This window comes from Prionailurus bengalensis, chromosome D1 (assembly GCF_016509475.1).
Source record: "Prionailurus bengalensis isolate Pbe53 chromosome D1, Fcat_Pben_1.1_paternal_pri, whole genome shotgun sequence".
Lineage (NCBI taxonomy): Eukaryota > Metazoa > Chordata > Mammalia > Carnivora > Felidae > Prionailurus > Prionailurus bengalensis.
Window position 1 is genome coordinate 69,459,673 of NC_057346.1, and position 22,604 is coordinate 69,482,276.

A 22,604-nucleotide genomic window follows, 5' to 3' on the forward strand; every position below is an offset into this window, starting at 1 on the left:
AATTTCAACAAACTCCAAGCGCAAGAAATTTGAAGAAAACTATACCAAGGTCCATCATAATCAAATTTGTTCAAAACCAGTGACAAAACTAAATAACCTAAAAGCAGCCAGCTTAAAAAAATTAAAACAAAACAATATATGACATATATGGAAACAAAGATAACTTGCCAGAAACAATGTAAGTGAGAAGGCAACAAATAACATCTTTAAAACGCTGAAAGAAGGGGCACCTGGGTGACTGACTCTTGGTTTCAACTAAGGAGATGATCTCACAGTTCCTGAGATCGAGCTCCACATAAGGCTCTGTGCTGACAGAGTGGAGCCTGCTTGAGATTCTCCCTCCCCCCCCCCCCACCTCTCTCTCTCTCTGCCCCTTCTCTGCTTGTGCTGCTTCTGTATGACTCAAAATAAATATTTTTTAAAATAAAATAATGAATAAAATGCCAAAAGAAAATAAACTGTCATCTTACAATTCTATACCCAGCAAAAATATCTTTCAAAAAAATGAAAGTAAAGTAGATGTTTTTCAGATATTAAAAAGCTGAAAAAATTCTCTACCAGCAGAACCACACTACAAGAAATATTTTAGAACATCCTTCAGGCAGAAACAAAGAGTTATCAGATGAAAATGTGGGTTTATACAAAGGAAGAAAGAGTATTGCAAATGGTAACTACATACATAAATATATAAGATTCTTCTCGTATATCAATGCCTGTAATGGTAACTGACTCCAGACAAAAGCAATTACTATTTAATGTGAGTTTAACAACATAATATATGACAACAATTGCACAAAGTTTAGAAGGAAAGAAGTGGAAGCATACTATTGAAACGTTATGTTACTATATATGAAGTGGTATAACATCATTTGAAGCTAGAATGTGATGTGAAAGATGTATATTATAAACCCTATAGTAATTTCTAAAACAATAAAGACTTATAGCTAATATTGTAATATAGGAGATGAAATCACAAAAAAATATTCAATTAATCCAAAAGAGGGGCACCTGGATAGCTTAGTTAGTTAAGCATATGACTCTTGATTTCAGCTCAGGTCAGTTCATGATCTCATAATCATGAGGTTGAACCCCACATCAGGATCTGCACTGATAGCATGGAGCCTGCTTGGGATTCTCTCTGTCCCTCCCTCTCTGCCCTTCCCCACCCCTCAAAATAAATAAATAAACTTTAAAAAAAGTTTAAAAAATCCAAAAGAAGTTAGCATAAGAGGGGAAAGGTAACAAAGCATAGAGTGCACAAATAGGAAAAAAAAAAAGATGATAGACTTAAATCTAACTGTATCAGTAATCATATTAAATATAAATGGTCTAATTGCCCGAATTAAGAGGTAAAAATTATCATTTTGGATAAAAACATGTGAAGTCCAACTGTATGTTGCCTATAAGAAACTCACTTCAATAAAGAGATATATCGGGGTGCCTGAATGGCTCAGTCGGTTAAGTGTCTGACTCTTGGTTTTGGCTCAGGTCACGATCACACAGTTTGTAAGTTGGAGCCCCACAGAAAGCTCTGTACTGATAGTGTGGAGCCTGCTTGGGATTCTGTCTCCCTCTTCCTCTGCCCCTCCCCTGCTCACTCTCTTTATCTCTCTCTCTAAAATAAATAAGCAAACATTAAAAAAAGAAATATATAGAAGTTAAAAATAAATATCTGGAGGGGCTCCTGGGTGGCTCAGTTGGTTGAGCATCTGGCTCTTGATTTCTGCTCAGGTCATGATCTCAGTGATTGAGCCCCACATTGGTATCCACACTCAGCAGGGAGCCTGCTTAAGATTCTCTCTCTCTCTGCCCCTCTTCCCTGTTCTCTCTCTCTCTCAATTTAAAAAAAAAAAGTAAATTTTAAATATAATAATAAAAATAAAAAGATGGAAAAATATACACCATGCAAACATTGATTCAGACAGTTGGAAGGGCTATTAACAGGGTAGATTTCAGGCCAATGAATGTCTCCAGAAATAAATAAGTTCAAACTTAATGGTTGCTCTAGGGATTACAATATACATGACTAACTTCACAGCCTCTTTAGAATAAATACTTTACCATATCAAGTAAAATGGAGATGTCTTACAACTATTACTTTCCTCTTTCTTTTTTACAGTTGCCATATATAATACATGTAGATACACTGACAATTTTATATTTGCTTTCAGCAAATATATATATATAAATATATAAAGAACTATATATATATAGAATATATATAAATATATATATAGAACTAAATATATAAATAACTAAAAAAATTTTAGTTCTTTAAAAACTAAAGAAAAGAAAAAACACTTGCAAAAAGAAAAATCATCCATTCCATATACAGGGGTATTTACCATTTCTGTTACTCTTCCTTCATTCCTGAAGTTCCAAGGATCTCTCTGGTATCATTTTCCTTTAAGCTGAATAACGTCCTCTGACACTTCTTTAAGACCAGGGCTAGTGGTGATGGATCACTTCTCTCAGTTTTTATTCATATGAGAGTATCTTATTTCACCTTCATTCTTAATGCATATCTTCCCTGGATATAGAATTTGGGATTGACAGGGTTTTTTTCCTTAAAGATTTCATTCCATTGTTTTTTGGCCTTCAAGGTTTCTGGTAAGAAATCCACAGTCTTAAAAAATTATTGTTCCCTTGTTCAAATATGTCATTTTTCTTTAGCTGTGTTCAAGATTTTTTTTTCTTTTTCTTTGGTTTTTAGAAGTCTTGCTATGATGGATTTTTAGGTATGGGTTTTTTAGTTTACCTTGTTTGGAATTCAGTGATCTTCTTGAAATAAAAATTTATGGCTTTCACCAAATTTAGGTTGTTTTTCATCATTATTTCTTCAAATACTTTTCTCAACCCATCTTTTCTCCTCTCTTTAGGCAATTCCAATGCATAAACATCAAACTTTTTTATATCATCCCACAGGTACCTGAACTTCTGTTCTTTTTTTTGTCATTTTTTTTAATTTTTGTTTTTCAAACTGGAAATCTACTGCTCCATTTTCATATTCACAGATTCTTTCCTCTGTCATTTTCTCATCCAATGAATTTCTTAGTTTAGATATTACACTTTTCAGTTTTAAAATTTCCAATTGGTCCTTCTTGCATTTTGTATTTCTTTGAGATTTTGCCTTTCTATTCATTTCAAGAATGTTTACCTTTATCTAATGTAGCATAGATATAATAGTTGCTCAAAGTCATTGATAATTCCAATGTCTAGGACACGTTAGGATTAGCATCTGTTGTTTGTCTTTTCTCTTGAGAATTGATCACATTTTCTGGCGTTTTGTGTGTCAAGTAATTTAAGATTATATCTTAGATATTTAATATTGTATTGTGAAGTTCTGGATTCTATTAAAATTCCCTGTAAAAGGCTGATTTTGGCAGTAAGTCTGGTGAGATTCCGACTGTAAATTCAATTTTAAAGGCAGTTGAAAAGTGACAAGAAATCTACCATTGAAAATGGCACTAAGTCCAAATGGGTTTAGAACCAATCTTCACCTAAGCTATAGCACAGATTATAATAATTCTACTCAAATTATTTCAAGCCACATAAATACATACAGAACTCTCCAACTCATCTTATTAACAATCATTGTAATAACCAGATTGGTTAAAGATTGTACAAAGCAAGCTAAAAAGATCAAGATTGCCCATTGATTTAGCAAGAAAAATTCTAAACAAAGTATTAGCAGATAAAGTGAAGGAATATGTAAAATAACAATACAATATGGCCAATTGGGTTGCTTCTAGAGAATCAAGGATGATATGACAGCAAAAGTTTGATTAACAATCCATTAGAAAGAAATAAAAGGAGAAAAACTGTCATCATTCAGCATCCAACAAGATACTCAACACTGATAAATATTAAAAAGCATAGGGGAAAGAAATCTTTTGATTATCTTTTAAGTCTCTGAATTCTAGTAGCATATGATTGCTTCATTTGTCCTTCTGATTTACATAAACCAATACATTTCTTTTTTTTTCCTTAAGCTACTTTAAGTTGGAAGGCTGTCACTTGCAACTGAGAATATACACTAATGCAAATATCAAGAGAAAAACAATTAGGAAGTAAAAGATTATTCAACAAAGTAGTCACATACAAAATAAAGTTTTGAAGTCAATAGAGAACCTTCGTGCATTGCTAGCAGGAATATAAAATAATGTTGCCACTTTGGAAAACACTTTGGCAGCTTTTCAAAAAGCTAAACATGAAATTACTATACAATCCACCAATTTCACTCCTATGTATCTACCCAAAATATATAAAAATATGTCCACACAAAGACTTTATGCGAATGTTTGTAGTAGCATTGTTCAAAATAGCACAAAACTGAAAACCATCTAAATGCCCATTGCTGGTGACTGGATTGAGAAAATGTGATATAAACACACAGTGGAACACTATTCAGCAGTAAAAAGAAACAAGCTACTAACACATGCAACGTTATCAATGAACCTTGAAAAACATTATGCTATATGAAAGAAAACCAGACACCAGAGACTTCATATTTCCATTTATATGAATTATCCAGAAAATTTATACAGCCAGAAAGTAGATGAGTGTTCACGTAGGGCTGGGGATGGGAGCTGGGATTAACTCTAAAGTGGCATGTGAGGTTTTATTGGAAGAAGGAAAAAATCTTAATTATGGTGATAGTGGCATCATTCAGCAATGTTACTAAAAATCATTGAAATGCACACTTGAAATAGGTGCGTTCAACAATACTAGAGAATCTACCTTAATCTGATAAAAGCCAATAGCTAAAGGCTAATAGATTTCTGATATACAAACAGTAATCAAGTTAAATGCATGATAGAAGAAAACATTCCATACACAACTACAGAAAATTATAAATTATCCTGGAATAATGTAATAAAAAATGTTTGGTGTTTACAAGAAACCACAAAATTCTACCAAGAAGCATTAAATCTTGAACAAATAGAGAGCAGTATCTCAGTTTCTTCAGAGCAAATTTTATCATCATAATTTTTTCCTAACGTAACCATAAGTTCAATGTATTCACAATCAAAATCCCAGCAGGATTTTTTGAGAAGAAGGAATTTGAAAAAAAGATTCTTAACTTCATCTAAAATTATAAACATGTGAAAATAGATGGGAAAATCCTTTTTAAAAAAAGAGCAGAAATGGGATCATGTCCTCCAATGCATTATTATCATAAAGCTACAATCCCTAAAATAGTACAATAGAATGTATAGCTTTATCAATAGAACAGAATAAAAGGTTAGCAAATTAGCAAAAGCATACAAATTTAATGTATTATAAATCCAATTTCAAAGCAAAGGAAGAAATACGGAATATTCAACGCATGGTGCTTGGACTGGTGTCAAGTCATTTGGAAAAACATAAAGCATCATTCTGACCTCACTTCATGTGCCAAAATGAAATCCAGATGGATGCTATTTTTATCATAGCTGAGTGAAGAGGACTTTTCTGAGCATTTCACAAAGATCAGTGTCTATGGAGAAAAAGATAAGTTGGATTACATTTTAGCTAATAGTATCTGAGACCTCTATACCAGGTGCCTTTCTAAGCATTTTACAACTAGTCATGTATTTAATCCACAGAGCAGCCCTGCGATGTGGATACGAGCAGCAGCCCCACAAACTGAACTATTTTTTTGTTCATCCTCGTAATGTCTCGGCCTCACCTGTCTCCTGGACCCCCAGCCATTTGTTCTGCCTCACTCACCTCCCGGGCCAAAGAACTTCATTCAAGCCTTTGTGGTTTTGCTGCCTAAGGCTGGCCAGCCACTTACCTGGAGTCTATGGCTCCTCCTACAACCTCCAGACTCAGATGAGATGCCACTCCATAGGGTATGGGATCTGACTACCCACAGCAGCCAAGAAGTCTGATAATGCAACCCAGAAGTGAGGGAAAGTGAACTCCCAATGGGGTAAATGTTGACTAGCGAAAGACAGGATGCGGGAAAATAAACACAAACATCTTATAGCTTTATAGCCTATAGCTTATAGCTTATAGTCGTGGATAGCAGGACAGTAGCAGGAGAGTGGCAGGATGGGGCTAGTGTAAAATGTGTAAACATAAGCTTCACACTTCATACATTCACACATTACCTCTAAGTTTCATACATACACACACATACACACTACATCTTCTTTATCCATTCTATGTATCCCAATATATACATGTGTGTGTGTGTGTGTATATATATATATATATATGTGTGTGTATATATATATACACACACACACACACATATATACACATATATATATGTGTATATATATATACACACACACACACACACACACACACATACACACACACACACACAGTCTTTATCCATTCATGTATTGATGGACACTTGAGCTGCTTCCATAGTTTGGCTATAATAAATAATGCTGCAATAAACATAGGGGTTCATATAACCTTTCGGATTAGTGTTTTTGTATTTTTTTAGTAAGTATCCAGTAGTGGAATTACTGGATCATATGCTAATTCTATATTTAATTTTTTGAGGAAACTCCACACTGTTTTCCACAGTGGCTGCACCAGTATGCATTCTGACCAACAGTGCATGAAGGCTCCTCTTTCTCCACATCCTCGCTGACACTTGTTGTTTCTTATCTTTTTTATTTTAGCCATTCTGACAGGTATGAAGTGATATCTCAGTGCAGTTTGGATTTGCATGTCCCTGATAAGTGATGTTGAGTACCTTCTCATGTGCCTGTGGGCCACTGTATGTCTGCTTTGTAGAAATGTCTGTTGATATCTTCTGTCCATTCTTAACTGGATTGTTTTTGTGGGGCTTTTTTTGGTGTTGAGTTGTATAAGTTCTTTATATACTTTGTATATTAACCCCTTATCTGATATATTATTTGCAAACATCTTCTCCCATTCAGTAGGTTGCCTTCTTGTTTTGTTGATGGTTTCCTTTGCTGCGAAAAATCTTTTTATTTTGACTTAGTCCTAATAGTTTATTTTTGTTTTTGTTTCCCTTGCCTTAGAGATACATCCAGAAAAGTGTTACTATGGCCAATATTAGAGAAATTACCCCCCTGTGCTCTCTTCTAGAATTTTTATGGTTTCAAGTCTCACATTTAAGTTTTTAATCCATTTTGAGTTTATTTTTGTATATGGTGTTAGAAAGTGGTCCAGTTTCATTGTTTTGCATATAGCTGCCCATTTTTCCCAGCACCATTTGTTGAAGAGACTGTCTTTCTCTCATTATATATTCTTGCTTCCTGGGGCGTCTGGGTGGCTCAGTCAGTTAAGCATCCAACTTCGGCTCAGATCATGATCCTGCAGTTTGTGAGTTTGAGCCCCGCGTCGGGCTCTGTGCTGACAGCTCAGAGCCTGGAACCTGCTTCAGATTCCGTGTCTCCCTGTCTCTCTGCCCCTCCCCAACTCTCTCTCTCTCTCTCTCAAAAATAAACATTAAAAAGTTTAAATATTCTTGCCTCCTTTGTCAAAAACTAATTGACCACATACTCGCGGGTTTATTTCTGGGCTTTCCATTGTGTTCTATTGATCTATGTGTCTATTTTTGGTGCCAGTACCATACTCTTTTGATTACAACAGCTTTGTAGTAAAACTTGAAATCTGGAATTGTGATACCTCCAGCTTTGTTTTTCTTTCTCAAGATTGCTTTGGCCACTCAAAGTCTTTTGTGGGTTTTAGGATTATTTGTTCTAGTTCTGTGAAAAATGCTGTGGGTTTTTATAGGCATCCCATTAAATCTATAGACTGTTTTTGGAAGTATGGACATTTTAACAATATACGTTCTCTCAATCTCTGAACATGGAATGCCCTTCCATGTGTTTGTGTCATCTTCATTTTCTTTCATCAGTGTTTTATAGTTTTCAGAATACAGATCTTTCACTTTCTTGGTTAAGTACATTCCTAGGCATTTGATTACTTTTGGCGCGATCGTAAATGGGACCATTTTCTTGACTTCTTTTTCCAAGCAACTGCAGTTTTAATTACTACGGTTGTTTTAACATTGTCTTTGCACTTTCCCTTTTCCCAGGGATTAAACCAATGGTGTCCTGATAAATGTTTAGCAACCAGATTTCAGGAGGGTGGAAGCTGATTTGTACCACTTGTTGACTTCCATGGTGTAAATACTCCACAACAGACCATTTCAAGAGACGTGCATATATTACTGAACACAGAGTTAGGAAGAGATGCACAGTGGCATATCATTGCATGCATTTTTACCATTCGGTTTCAACAGATATAAACAACTCAAGAGCATAAATAATGGAAAATTGTAGTAAAATAATCAGGAAGTGATGAGTTTCAAGCTTGCATTACCTTCATTTTAAATACAATGTTAAATTATAAGTTTGTGAAATTTAATTTTTAGTAATGGTTACATCTAATACTCAGCTCGCAAAGTACCTGAAAATTTAAGTCGGCTCTTGTGAGATGGGATACCACTGAATTCAACCTGCCAAACATTTTCATGGTTCCGATTTGAACTTAACTTCCCACAAAGACTCCTCTTGACTCTTTGCAGGGGAGAGACCTATATATTCCATCCTGGATTCCCTGGGGGCTGCCACACCTCTGTCCAAACAGGTGCCCGCATCACCCACCTTTCTCCCCAAGCAATAAAGTTCCCTGAAGCTAAAATCACAGCTTAGGTCGTTTCCCTTTTTTCCCTTTGAGATAGAAAAAAGGAGAAAAATGTCTACTAAATTAAACCTAAAACTAGTTTATAGAAGCTGTACAAATTAATTACATTGGTTGATTAATACAGAAAGGCAAGGATCTTAATCCTTATTCTGTTACTTTTGAGCTGGAGGACATCATTCCATCTCTCTGAGTTTCAGTATCCTCCTTAGTCAAATGGGAATAGAAACAGCCTCACAGGTGGTGGTCAAGATTAAATGATATAATGTCTACAAAACAGCCCAGTGTCTGGCACAGAGTAAGTGCTCAACAAATAGTAACTTGTTATTATCTGTTTTAAAGGTCAGCTTTAGGTAGGTACACTTGTAATGCAACTTATGAAATTTTCGGATATCAACTCCTGATTAACTAGCTCATTACCAAGGCAAAATGCCTTCCAAAAATCTCATTAGTCCAATATTCACACACAAATACTAAAATCATGAATATGCTCTTCAGCCACCAAATTACCCAACCTACTTTTTCATATAAATGCAATGGAAAGGTACATCCATGTATTAGCGTAGTTTTCCAGGCATGGGAAATACAGCATTTAACAAAGTTGACACGAGTTTTGCCCTCATGAAACTTATGACCTAGTGGGTGACAGAGACATAGAATATAATCACACAAATACAGGGTTTCATGCTACAAGTGAAAAGCAAGGAAAAGGTATTCTGAGGAATTACTTCAGGCATAGCTTACCTACGCTGGAGTGTTAGGGATCTTTCTGTTAATAAGAGACACTTAAGCTAAGGTCTAAATGGTGAGCAAGAGTTAACCAGTCACAGATGGGGAAAAGCTTTCCATGGTAAGGGATCAGACTTTGCTGCTGTACATTCAAGGCCCTGGAAGATAGGAGCCACAGAGTATGATAAGCATTAAAGAAAAATTATGTCTGTTACTAATTCAACTATATTTGCTATTTCCCCCTCACTCATTCTCTACTCCATCTCTCCAGCTCTTTCTGAGAAGGTGGAGCCTATATCCTAAAGAACCCTTTGTGACATGTTTGGCTTGCACCACTTTGGAGGTAGAAACTGGAGACAAGTTGAAATCAAACTTAATTGTTCAGCATATTAAAGGAATAAGAAGTTTAAGAGTGACCCAGAGGGAGAAGCTGAGAGTCAGAGAGGCTGCATGCTATACTGGAGAAGGTACTTCTAGCTAGTAGAAAAAGCTTACAGAAGATCAGAGGCTAGAAGGAGGAGAGAGGCCAGGGTATTTACTCTCTATCTCTCTGCCTCCAGTTGGGTCTCCAGTGGGAGCTGCGTCTCCACTGTAACTTCCGATCCTGACAAACAGCCCCTCCACTTTAGTCCTGGCTCCCATCAGGAAGGCCTAGCCATGTTGCTAGCTACCCCTTGATGATGCCAAGTTCTAGGCTTTGGAAACAATGTCTCCTCTTGGTGTTCCTTCAACTCCAAGGAAAAGTATGCCTTCCTGCTATTGCCAATCTCTGGTTGCCTCAACTCCCTGTGTTTCCTTGCTTTTCAAAAATTGGTTCATGGGCCAGCAGAATTGGCTTTATTTGGGAACTTCTTAAAACACAGCATCTTAGGCTCCCAAACCTATTGAATTTGAATTTGCACTGAAAAAGGTCCCAGGTGATTTAAATATACATTAAAATTTGAGAAGTAATGGACTATTTGTATCTTGAAGAAGACCAACCCCTAAGAAACAAATAGCCTGTATTAAATTTCCCTCCTTTTGAAATGCCTAGATGGGTACTGTTTCTTGACAGGACCCTAACTGACACAGTCAAGTTTTTATATTCAATATTTTATGTTCGGGTTTGTTTTTAATGCTTACAACCTATTGTACAACAATTTAACATTCTTGGACTATTTTTTTTAACTTAAAGTTTATTTATTTTGAGAGAGAGAGAGAGAGCACAGGAGAGGCAGAAAGAGAAGGAGACAGAGAATCCCAAGCAAGCCCCTCACTCAGTGTGGAGCATGATGTGAGGCTTGATCCCATGACCATGAAATCATGATCTGAACCAAAATCAAGACTTGGATTCTTAACCTACTGAGCCACCCAGGTGCCCTTTGGGGACTGTCTTTTGAGCTTGATAGATGTGGTCCTATCCTCTCATTTCCATAAATTCCACTCCACACATATCCAAAAGCTACATTTCTCAGGACATGTGATATATTTCTTCCTAAAATGAGCACTTATCCAAAGAAAACCTTTCTGGTAGAAATGATAGACTTTAGGGAAGCGCAGTAGGTGGAGATGGGGTTGTGGTGGAGGAAAAAGGATGTGGTCTTTGATAGTCTCTCTGACAGAAGAAATAATGGAAGCATATGACCCAAACATCAGGGGAAGAGGAGAGCTCACCTTAGTCCTACTCAGTCAATGAGATGCTTACCTGCCCTGCCCTGCCCTGCCCTGCCCTGGACAAGGGGCTGTGTATATCTAAACCTATTCTAAGTCTAGATCTTAAAGAGGAGTACTCCAGCACCCAAGTGCGCAGGGAGAGAAACCAAGGAGATCCCACAGTTCTCACCTGTTCACAAAGATTGGGCCTTGTTTAAGGATAAGACAACAGTAAAAAAGGAATCCTATAAAAATTATTATAGCATAAAAGAAATGAAAAAATTATTCTCTAGGCTCAGAGGAAAATCATACCTCTAAAAACTACTTAGTACACACACAAAAACAAAACAAAACAAAAAACTACTTACTACAGGTGTCAGAAAATGTTTTGAAAGGATTTTCTTCATTATTTTCAATAAGATCCAAGGAGTCATGGTCTCTTTGAAAAAGGATAAGTGAGTTTTATCAGCAATGGTTTGAGATCAAAAGAGAGCTTGTAAATTAACTTCAAAAGTAATACTACTAATAATATCAATGTTGGACATGATTTTATAAAATTGAATTGTTCCTGAAGAAAATATTAGAACAAATAAAACAAAAATAAGAATCTAAATTTTAATGAAAGAAGCTATTTTTCAGTGGAAAAAAAAGGTCAGTGACTAGAGATCAATATGGGTTGGTATGTTCCAGGTGATATTAATATATATGTTCCTGATGATATTTTTTGAATTTTAAGGAAAACCAAAAAAATTCTGTAACAATCTATGCAAAACAAACAAATGAAGAAAACCAAAATCCCAGATTATCTACAAAGGAACAAAAATCAGATTTCTCTTTGGCAACATTGAATAACTTAAGAAAATTCAGAAATTTCTGTGAAGTTTTAAAGGGAAAAATTTTAACCAAGTATTGGTCAGAGACACCAAGTGAGAGAAGGATCTAAAATAATCCAAGAATAGGGACACCTGGGTGCATATGAGTTTGAGCCCCCCTCATGGGGCTCCGTGCTGTTAGTGCAGAGCCTGCATGAGATTCTCTATGTCTCTCTGTCTTTGCCCCTTCCCTCTCATGCTCTCTCTCTCAAAAATAAAATAAATAACTTAAAAAAAAATAAGCCCCAAATGCAGAAGGGATGTAGCTGCATAGGGTTTGTTGATATTTGGGGTCAGTTTAGACTCCTTCCCGAAAGAGGGTTCTATGCTTTCTAAAGGAGAGTATAGTCCCGGGTATATACCTGTATCAACAGTACAACTGGAAAAAACTCCCCCTCAGACACTGGTATATAGTCTCCTCCTTAGTTTCCAGTGTTAGTCTTTTTGCATATCTTCATGGATATTTTAATGGAAGAATATAAGACAATAATGTTGGGCCCTGCCAATCTGCTACCATAACAACAATCATGAAGACTAGCATTTGTTCAGCGCTTACTGTGTGCCAGGCATTGTGCTTAGTATTTTGTATATATTACGTCATATTCATTCTCACAATAACACCTCGCTGTAGGTGTTGGAGGCAGCCTCCCACTCTCTGTGGCTTCATGTTTCCATGTGGAAGGATCTCCATTAGAATAAAACTCTTGGCCTCTTACTCACCCTCTCAATCTCCCTGGGGAGAGTTGCTCATCCCATTGACGGGTTAAGGAAAAAAGGAACTAAACACACATGGCTTGGCCACATCCAGTACCACTCTTTGATCTGCCTGCCTAAAGAAAGGATGCATTTTGGTCTGCTTGCGAAGGCTCAGAGTAAGCTTAGTGGAGCAGATCTGCCAGAAGAGAGAAGCTGTGTGCCTTTTCTGCCGGTGCCTAATGAATATGATTCATGTTGGGGCACAGTATTAAGAAGACCTTCGTTTCTAGACACCCAAGTTTTTGAAGACAGTTTTATTAGTAGTAAAGCAGCATTTGGCGTTCATTTATCTAATTTCTGCCCTTTCAATTAGTTCAGTCCAAATGGGAAATTATTTATTAATCTCTTAAAATCCCCAGGGTAGGTATGACTAGTATCTCCAGTTTAAGTAAACTCAAGCACTGAGCTAACTTACCCAAGGTTTCCCAGTGCATCAATGGTAGAGCATAGATTCTCACTCAGTTCTATTCAATGCTAGGGCAAACATTCCACCATCAGGGCCAAGCTAATACCTGAAACTTTATTGTCCCCCACAGCTGACCTTTGTAAAAATCGCATCACGCTGCTAAGACTCAGTGATAGCATCATCTGAAGAAAACCCATCTATCCTTCAAGACTCTTCTGTGGAGCCTTACCCCAATTCTCCCAGACAAAGTTAGTGAGTCTGTCCTCTGTGCTCTTTGTACAGCCTTCTGTCGGAGAGCAAAGGTTCATTCGGTTACTGATGTGTTCATTCATTTTTCTCCCTAAGCACAACATCTAGCACAGAGGAGGTACTAGTTCAATTTCTGGTTAAATTATTGTCATAGAAACAGATTAACTAACACCAAATTCTCCAAAGCAATCCCTTTAAGTGCAAGGTCTACCCAGATTCCAGGGTGGATTCAGCTGCCCTCCTGCATTATTTAAGTCACAGGGCCTTCTTCTGTTCCATTTAATTTCAGGAGGGTTTTTTGTTGTTGTTTTTGTTTTTGTTTGTTTAAGTTCCTTCTGTTCTTGCCCATAGAAGTTGTTGTTCTGGGAGGCAGTAAAGGGGCAGCAATATGATGTCTATTCATACTGTTTTACTCTAACTGGTTTAATCTCACCTGGAATTGCCACAAGAACTCAAAGTAATTACAACAGTTACGAACATGAAAATATGAACTGCCATCTATCAAGCACCTATCAGGTGCCAAACACATGGGTTATACAAATTATCTCCAAGCATCACAAGAAGCCTATGTGGTAAGTATTATTATCCCCATTTCACAAGTGAGAAAACCGAGACTCGACGAGGTGCAGACATTTGTCCATTGCCACACACCGGTAAGTGGCAGAGCAGAAGCCAAGTCGGTGCTGTCTAGCTCCAGCTGGATCTTTTTCCTTTATTCAGTGATCTCTGGAACTTGTAGCAGCTGTTGTGATAGCTGGAAAAGGTAGTGGGTGCGAAGGTGCTTGGAAAATGAGAACTAAGCACATGCGAGATGATGAAGTAGAGAGCTTTGGCAAGGGCACTGTGATAACGGCCCTGGGGAGGGGAACACATTGATCTGGCTGGAGTTGAGGGACATTTCTTATTATGTGATTGCTCTGAATTCAGTATTTCTGAAACAGTGGAGATGCAGACTCTCTTCTCTTTGTGAAACAGTCCTCACCTCTGGGAACAAAGACAGGAGAGCTTAGGTTAGTTTAAACCAGCTATTTTCTTTCAAGACAGATGAAGGTGGGTGGCAGTGTTGCCCACTTGCTGTTGGGTCCAAGACATTGATTGATTCCGTACCCTGCTCTGAGAGAGAGCAGTAACTTACAACACATGCTGAACGTTTTTCCATTTAAATTGCATTTCGACAACACAATAGTCCTCCATGTTTATCCTCTGAAATACAGCACAGCAGAATGCACAGATTATTACATATGTTCTGAATGTTTCACCAGACTCCAGAGGCAGAGAAAGGCCTTTTGTTCTTTCATTTACCCAATAAACACTTCTTGAATGATTTCTATATGTCAGGCATTGTGTTAGGCACTGAGAGACAAGACAGGGGCCCTGCTGTTGAAAAATTAAGACTAGAGTAGGAGAGACAGACTCATAAACTTTTAAATATTATGATACAACATAAGTGCAATAATAGAAGTGTATGCAAGATAAAGAAAGCTGAATGAGTGATGTTCTTCACCAGTAGAGGCTCCTTCCAAGAAGGAGATGATGTCTGAGCTGACTTTGGATGACCGAACAGAAATATTAAGCCCAACCCCTATTATGTGCCCTGTCTTCCTTCCTCCTCCCTGCCCCCCATTTGTATCTAGTGCTTGAAAACACACTAAAATACTATTTGTCATTTTAATAATCATTTATTAAGTACCTACTACATGCAGAACACTACATAAATATTTGTGCAGGATGTGAAGAAGAATAAAGGATAGTTCTACTAAATCCATCAAAAGATGATATTAGAGTAAACAAGGCATGTTCCAAAATAACAAAAGAATGAGTAATAGTGGGGAAAATATTTATACAACACTGGAGATGAAAGATCAAGCAGACAAAATGTAAATTCTGAACCAAAAAGCAGAGAATGGGATCAATGATCTAAGCTCTCACCTTAAGAAGCTAGAAAGAGAAGAGTAAATGAAACCCAAAATATGCAGAAGGAAAGAAATATGCAGAAAACAATAAAATTGAAAACAGATAAACAACAAACAAAACTAATGAAAGTAAAAACTGGTTCTCTGAAATGATCAATAGAATTGAAAATACTCTAGCTAGACTTCTCAAGAATAAAAGAAAATAGATACAAAGTGCCAATTCAGGAATGAAAGAGGGAACATCACTACAGATACTGCAAGTATTTAAAAAGATAATAAGAAAATATTATGAACAAAATATCAATAAATTTGACAACTTATATGAAGGGGACAAATTCCCTAAAAGAATGCAATGTACCAAAACTGACCCAAGAAGAAATAGAAAATCTGAATAGATTTATATCCTATTTAAAAAAATTAATTTGTAACTAAACACAGCTATGGACTGAATATCTATGCCCTTCCAATTCATGTGTTGAAGTGGACATATTGTCCACTTATATGAAGTTCTAGAAAGACAAATCTAATCTATAGTGACAGAAAGCAGGTTAATGGTTACCTGATCTGGGGGTAGAAAGGACCACCAAGGGGCACAAGGGAATGCTTTAGGGTAATGGAAATATTTTATATTTTGATTATGGCACCAGTTACAGGATATATCCATTTGTCAAAACTCATCAAACTGTACACTTAAAATGAGGGAATTTTACTATAAGTCAATTACATCTAATGAGAGTTGACTTACAATGAAAAAAATACATTTTAAGAAGAAGTGTGATACAAAAGATAGATTATAGACTGGTAATCAGACAGATTAGGTTCAAATCTCAGCTCTTATATCCCAGAGGTGTGACCTTGGACAGACCACTTCACCTCTAAGACTCTCAGTTTTCTCATTTGTGTAAGTGGGAGTAATGATATGTACATCAAATAGTTGTGATGAGGAATAAGTGTACACATATTTTTTCCCCTGTGCTATGGTACTTAACAGTGTGCCAATAATGCTAATCCTCTTCTATTTAACTTCCACCATAGAGATGAAAGAACCGGAAGGCTGTGGTATTTCTTTGAGATGTTTAGCAAGCCCTTTGGACCCAAACAGTCCAGAAGCAATTATGGCCCCAAGTCACAGATCAGGCCAGCAGACACTACTTTCTTCCCTGGATAACAAAACAAAACACAGGAAATTGTGGCTTGGCAGAAATTCTTAGATAAAAAGAAGGCATGTAGAACAAACCATAGGGAGGGAGGAAGATGGGTAAGACCAGGGAAAGAAGATACAAGTCAACTGTGAAGGATAAGCCTTTTCCTCTCTGCTGAGATTCCAAGTTCTTCTTCAGTTCTATAATTGATAGAGTCTGCAGGTAAAAAATAATTATTGTGTTCAGTGCAGGGTAACCTGGTAGAAAGAAAACAGCCTTTGAAGTTCTCAGTGCTCGGCTCAAGTGCCAGTTTTTCTATTCCCTGGGTGTGTGATCCTTGGCAGGAGAGGGAGGGCTTCTGAATCACAGTCTCCTCATCTCTAAGACAGGGATGATGGAAGAATCAAGCTCAGAGGGCTGTCCTCAGGGTTAAATAGCACAGGCTTCCACAAAAATTGATTAGAGACATGGTTCTCAAAGATAGGTCTTGCTGACCAAGAATAAACACAAATAGTGAAGAGCTCTGGATCCAGTCCCCCAGAGGCAGGTCCAGATTGGATGAGAATGTCCGCTTAAGCCAGTTGGTGAGGTACAGAGGTCCTGAGTGACAAGGGTGAGCTATGAAAGACTTTGAGAGGTCATGAAAGATTTTGTCCTCCTCTACCCTGGTCCTCAGCCATGTGTCTCCAGGAAGAGACACTCAACTCAGTCTGCTATCACTGTTTACCCTCTTGGCCCTGGAATCCCAGAGCAGAATGTGGTGAGTGTATCCTCCCCCTGGTGAAGCACTGCATCACAGCTGGGTATGTTCTGGGAAGTGTATGTCCTATTGGGTTTAGTGAATGACCTATCTCCTCCATGGGCACCAAGTCCCCCTGGACCAATGGGAACTGGGCACGCTCCACAGTGGCAGCTAGGGGGATCCTGGGCTGGGATCTCCCAGAAGCTGCACCACTTTGGGGACATCTTTCCTGCAATGGGAAACTTGAGGTGGCCTGTGTCAGTTCCTGCAAGGACCTCATAGACCAGGATTTGGAGAATGTTTGAGAAAGGAAAATTGTCCAACACTGAAGAGAAAGAATTGGGGAACCTCCTGTTATCTCCACAATCTCTTCTCACTGGCTGAGAAGTTATTCTGTGTCTTCTCCTTGTGTCCTTTTAAAAGAGTCATTTCAGAAGCTGTGTAGTGCAGTGGAAAGGACAAGGGACAGAGGTCATGGATTCGGGACTGTTCAGGACTCTCCCTGCTTATGAAAACTTGGACACGTCTCTACTTTTCTGAGCCTTTGTTTATTAATCATGTCTATTACCATTCACTGGCTCTGTTCCTTGTACCATGCCGCCAAAAATTAGTTCATTTAATCCTTCCAGCAAGTATATGAAGGAAGTTTTGCTATCCCCATTTTATAGATTAAGAATCTAAGGCATAGGAAGCAACTTGCTCAAGGTTTTAATCCAGTAGAGTCATTGAGATCATTCTGACTTAAGAGTTTATGCTGAAGTACTTTGCTATCTCCAGTATACTCCCATTTTTCAAATAAGCCTTAGTAAAAATGATGATGATGATGATGATGATGATGTCTTTGTTACATATTTTGCCTTGCAAACCTGAAAGTAATTCACATGATTTTTTATATTCAAGATTTATATTCAAGGTTATATCAAGGGAGGGCACCTGGCTGGCTCAGTCAGTAAAGCCTGCAACTCTTGATCTCAGGGTTGTGGGTTCTACCCCATGTTGGGTGTAGAGATTATTTTAAAAAAAAAAACAAATGATTAGGGGCACCTGGGTGGCTCAGTTAGTTGAGTGGTCAACTTCTGCTCAGGTCATGATCTCATGGCTCGTGAGTTTGGAGCCTCACATCAGGCTCTGTACTGACAGTCAGAGCCTGGAGCCTGCTTCAGATTCTGCATCTCCCTCTCTCTCTGCCTCCCTCTCTCTCAAAAATAAATAAAAATATTTTAAAAAAAAGATATTATCAAGGTCGCAAAGAGACCCTGAGTTTCAGGGCCTAAGAGTCCCCTTCACAAAGGGAGTACGTGATAGGAAGAGATCTGTGGAGAGTGCCAGAACCAGGACCGAGATCATGAGCGTGGCATTGGACTGATCAGAGCCGAGTGCAGGAGCACTCATAATGGCAGCAGCTGTTTCCCCCGACCTTCACCCCCTCCCCTGGCACTGATGCTGAGGCAGGAGACCCCATCTCTTCCAGGCCTCTCCTCTGTCCCAGGCAGAGGACTCCAGTCCTCTAATGAAGAGCCAGTTTGATTAAACATTTTCCTCTCCTTGGCTCAGCTATGCAGGCTCAAAGTAGCCCACTGCTGACTATTCTTCTTTTGAAATTCACCATATGTCCCTCAAAACATAGCCCTCCCATTTATGCAAATTCTTTGTCCAGTCCATTCACCTTCTCCCCTTGGCCCCAGGAGGTGCAGATAGCTTAAACTGTGGAGCAACTTAAATACTCTTCCATAAAAGGCTGATCATACCAGTTATCTTTACTTTGTTGACTAGTCACCTAAAATCCTATAGTAGTTGAAATAAATATAACTCAAACTGCCCGAGGCCACAATAGGGACTTATTGGCTCCTGTAACTGAAAAGCTCAAGGATATATAGCTTCAGGTACAATAGGATCTACATATTCAAACAATGTTTTCAGGAACCTGCCTCTTCCCATCTCTTGTCTCTGCTTTCTTCCACATAGGTTTCATTCTCAGGCAGCAAAGCCAGGGGATTTTATCCCACAGAATTCGCCACCCCCAAAAGTTAAGGAGTCCCTGTGCACTAGTTTGCCCATTTCTGAACCAATCTCTGTGATTCAGACCAGGCCATGTCTTAATCAAGGGAGAGATATAACATAAAGCCTGGACCATTATACTTCGAAAACAAAACGTGATAAAATCTTTATAGCCTTGGAATGGGCGAAGGTTTCCTTAAAACACCAAAAAAGCACTAATCATAAAAGGAAAATAAAATCATAAATTGAACTTAAAGTAAAAAACTGTTGTTTGAAAGATATCATTTGAAATGAAAGAGCAAGACTCAGATGAGAGAAAATAACAAACGTCCCTTGAACTGTAGAATAATTTGCCACTGTTAATAAATGACACATGTGGTGTCTGGGTAGCTCAATTGAGCATCTGCCTCTTGATTTAGGATCAGGTCATGATCTCTCAGTTCATGAGTTCGAGCTCAGCATCGGGCTCCACCCTGGCAGCACAGAGCCTGCTGGAGATTCATTCTCTCTCTCTCTCTCTCTCTCTCTCTCTCTCAAAATAAATAAATAAAACTTAAAAATAAATAAATAAATGATACACATCAACATGAAAAGATCTTTGGGAATAAGACTTTCTGTTTTATTCTACATCTCTATCACCTAAAATAGTGTACAATCAATATATGAGTTAATGAATGACCAAAATATATTAAATAAAAAACAGTGTTATGCAGAGGCTGATCTCATTAATGTAAAAAATATTTTGCATAGATGTGTAAATGCATAGAAATAGAATTAGAGAGGTGCCTGGGTGGCTCAGTCAGCTAAGCATCCAACTCTTGCTTTTCAGCTCAGGTCATGATCTCATGGCCTTGAGATGGAGCCCCGTGCCGGGCTCTGCACTGACAGCACAGAGCCTGCTTGGGATTCTCTTTCCCTCTCTCTGCCCCTCCCCTGCTCATGCTCACTCACTCTCTCTCTCAAAATAAATAAATAAACATTTAAAAAAAGAGATTCTCATGGGGTGCCTGGGTGGCTCAGTCGGTTGAGCGTCCGACTTCAACTCAGGTCACGATCTCATGGTTCCTGAGTTCGAGCCCCGCGTTGAGCTCTGTGCTGATGGCTCAGAGCCTGGAGCCTGCTTCAGATTCTGTGTCTCCTCTCTCTCTCTGCCCCTCCCCCGTTCATGCTCTGTCTCTCTCTGTCTCTAAAATAAATAAACGTTAAAAAAATAAAATAAAATAAAATAAAATAAAATAAAATAAAATAATAAAAAAAGAGATTCTCCCTGTCCTTCTGCCCCTCTCCTGCTCATACTCTCACTGTCTAAAAAAGAAAATAAAGGAACAGCCAAACATTTAAAAAAGAAAAAAAGAAATGAAGGGAGAAAAAGAGCTGGGCTTTTACTTTTCACTCCTTATGCTTATGTAGATGGTAGAATTTTCACTAAGATAAATAGAAAAAAATAAAAATCATGAGTCTGTCTTATTTCAGGGCCTGGCTTTTAAGCCCTCAGGCCATACCCTGCCTGAAGCAGAGGAGCCATACCAGGTAGTTCTGGAAATTACTCCAGTCTCTGCCTCCCAAGACCACTTCAAAGTTTCACTCAGGATTGATTCCTCAAGTTTTAGTCCAGTTTGTACACAACTAAGCTTCTGATTTTTGACCCAGCTCCTTTGAATTGACAAATGGACTGTTTAGCTTTTAATTTGTTTTTCCTGTAAGATACTTTCTCTCTAGTCATTCCTTTGGACCGTCCCTTTCAGCTGTTTTATGAACGATGCTTCAACCTCTCACTGACCCAAGTTCCCCGGACACTATATCCTGATCTAGGAATGTCCTCAGCAGAACAGGACGAGGGATCAAGCTGGATCTCCTGCTGGGGTGAAAATTTTTCAAGCTGCCTTTAAGTCATGGGGATTATGTAAGATAAGAGCGCAAGGAGTAACTACAGGTGCTTGACATGGTTACTGCTTCCACAGAATATGAGAACAAGGTTTCTTATTCCCCTTTTAAAGAAAGGGAGAATCTGAACCTCCAAGTTTGAAAACATGCATTAGATCATACAGCTAGTGAGTGTCTTCAGTTCAAACTAAAGTTCCTTTGATTAAAGTTTATTCCCTCTAGTTCAACTCCAACAAGTTGCTACCAAGGAACAGGACCCTGCTTACCCCCAAGTCTCCTAGTGAAAATGTGGAACAGAATTCACCCAAGAATGAAGGAAGTTTCTCCCCTAGTTTTACTGCCCCTGCATAGCCCAGAGATGATACCACTTTAAGAAAGCCCAGGTACCATGGTTAGTATGAGCAACATGAGCAGAAGAACATCCCATCACCTGGAATGTGTTTCAGGTTGGCCTTATGAAAACTTTTAACTGTGTGAAGAAAAGAAGCTGATTATCCAAAAGATGAGTCAAGAGGAGTGGTTTCTCTGGAAACATAAGGATTTCAGAACTTTCAAAAGTGCTCCAAGGAAAGCAAGTCAAGATGTAGAAATGTGCTTTATGAATAGAAGGCTCATAACATCCTCTCTGTCTTCTTGGAAAAATAGCCTCAGTGCAAAAGTGGCAGCCCTATGCACGTGTGACCAGGTCCCTGATCACAGATGACTGGGCCAGAAGTGGACATCTAAAAGTGAGCTGGTCAGACTCTGCCCCCTGGCTCAGATGATCTAAACTCAGTAACAACTCAAAGTGGGGAAGCGATGGCCTGAATATTGAAAAAGTAAGTGAAAAGTCATTAAACTGAATGGTGAGGCTTCCCAGGACATTGGGAGCCAGGAGAGAGCATTCTCCTGCTCAAGACAAAGGACCTGCATATACTGACATTTTGATGTCCCCTCAAGGGAATGGCCAGGAACCCCTAATCAGTGAAGAAGCCTAGTAACAAGCTCTCTCTCTCGCACATGTGCGCGCTCTCTCTCCCTTTCTCTCATACATACACATGTACACATGCATATCTCCAATGCATTTAGTACCTTGTTTAAAATTTTGTTTTTCATTTGTTTAAATTTCATTTTTATTTATTTTGAGAGAGATCTAGAGAGCCAGCGGGGAAGGGCAGAGAGAGAAGGAGACAGAATCCCAAGTAGGCTCCCTGCTGTTTGTGCAGAGCCCAACACAGGGCTCTAACTCACAGATTGTGAGATCATGACCTGAGCCAAAATCAAGAGTCAAATGCTTAACTAAGTGAGCCACCCAGCACCCAAAAAAAATGTATGTCTTTTAAAAAACAAGGCTCACCACACATTTGGAGAAAGCTTGTTTTAACATAACAGACTGAGACAAAAAAAAAAAAAATACAGGAGGAAGAAAAGAACAAAGGAAGAGAGAATAATCTAGGGAAATTAGAAACAATTCAGGAAATAAATAAACTCTTAAAAATTATAATACACATAAGGGACTCATGGGTGGCTCAGTCAGTTAAGCGTCCGACTCTTGATTTCGGCTCAGGTCATGATCTCACAACTCATGAGTTTGAGCTCCATGTCAGGCTCTGCACTGACAGTGGGGAGCCTGCTTGGAATTCTGTCTCCCTCTCTCTCTCTGCCCCTCACCCACTTCCT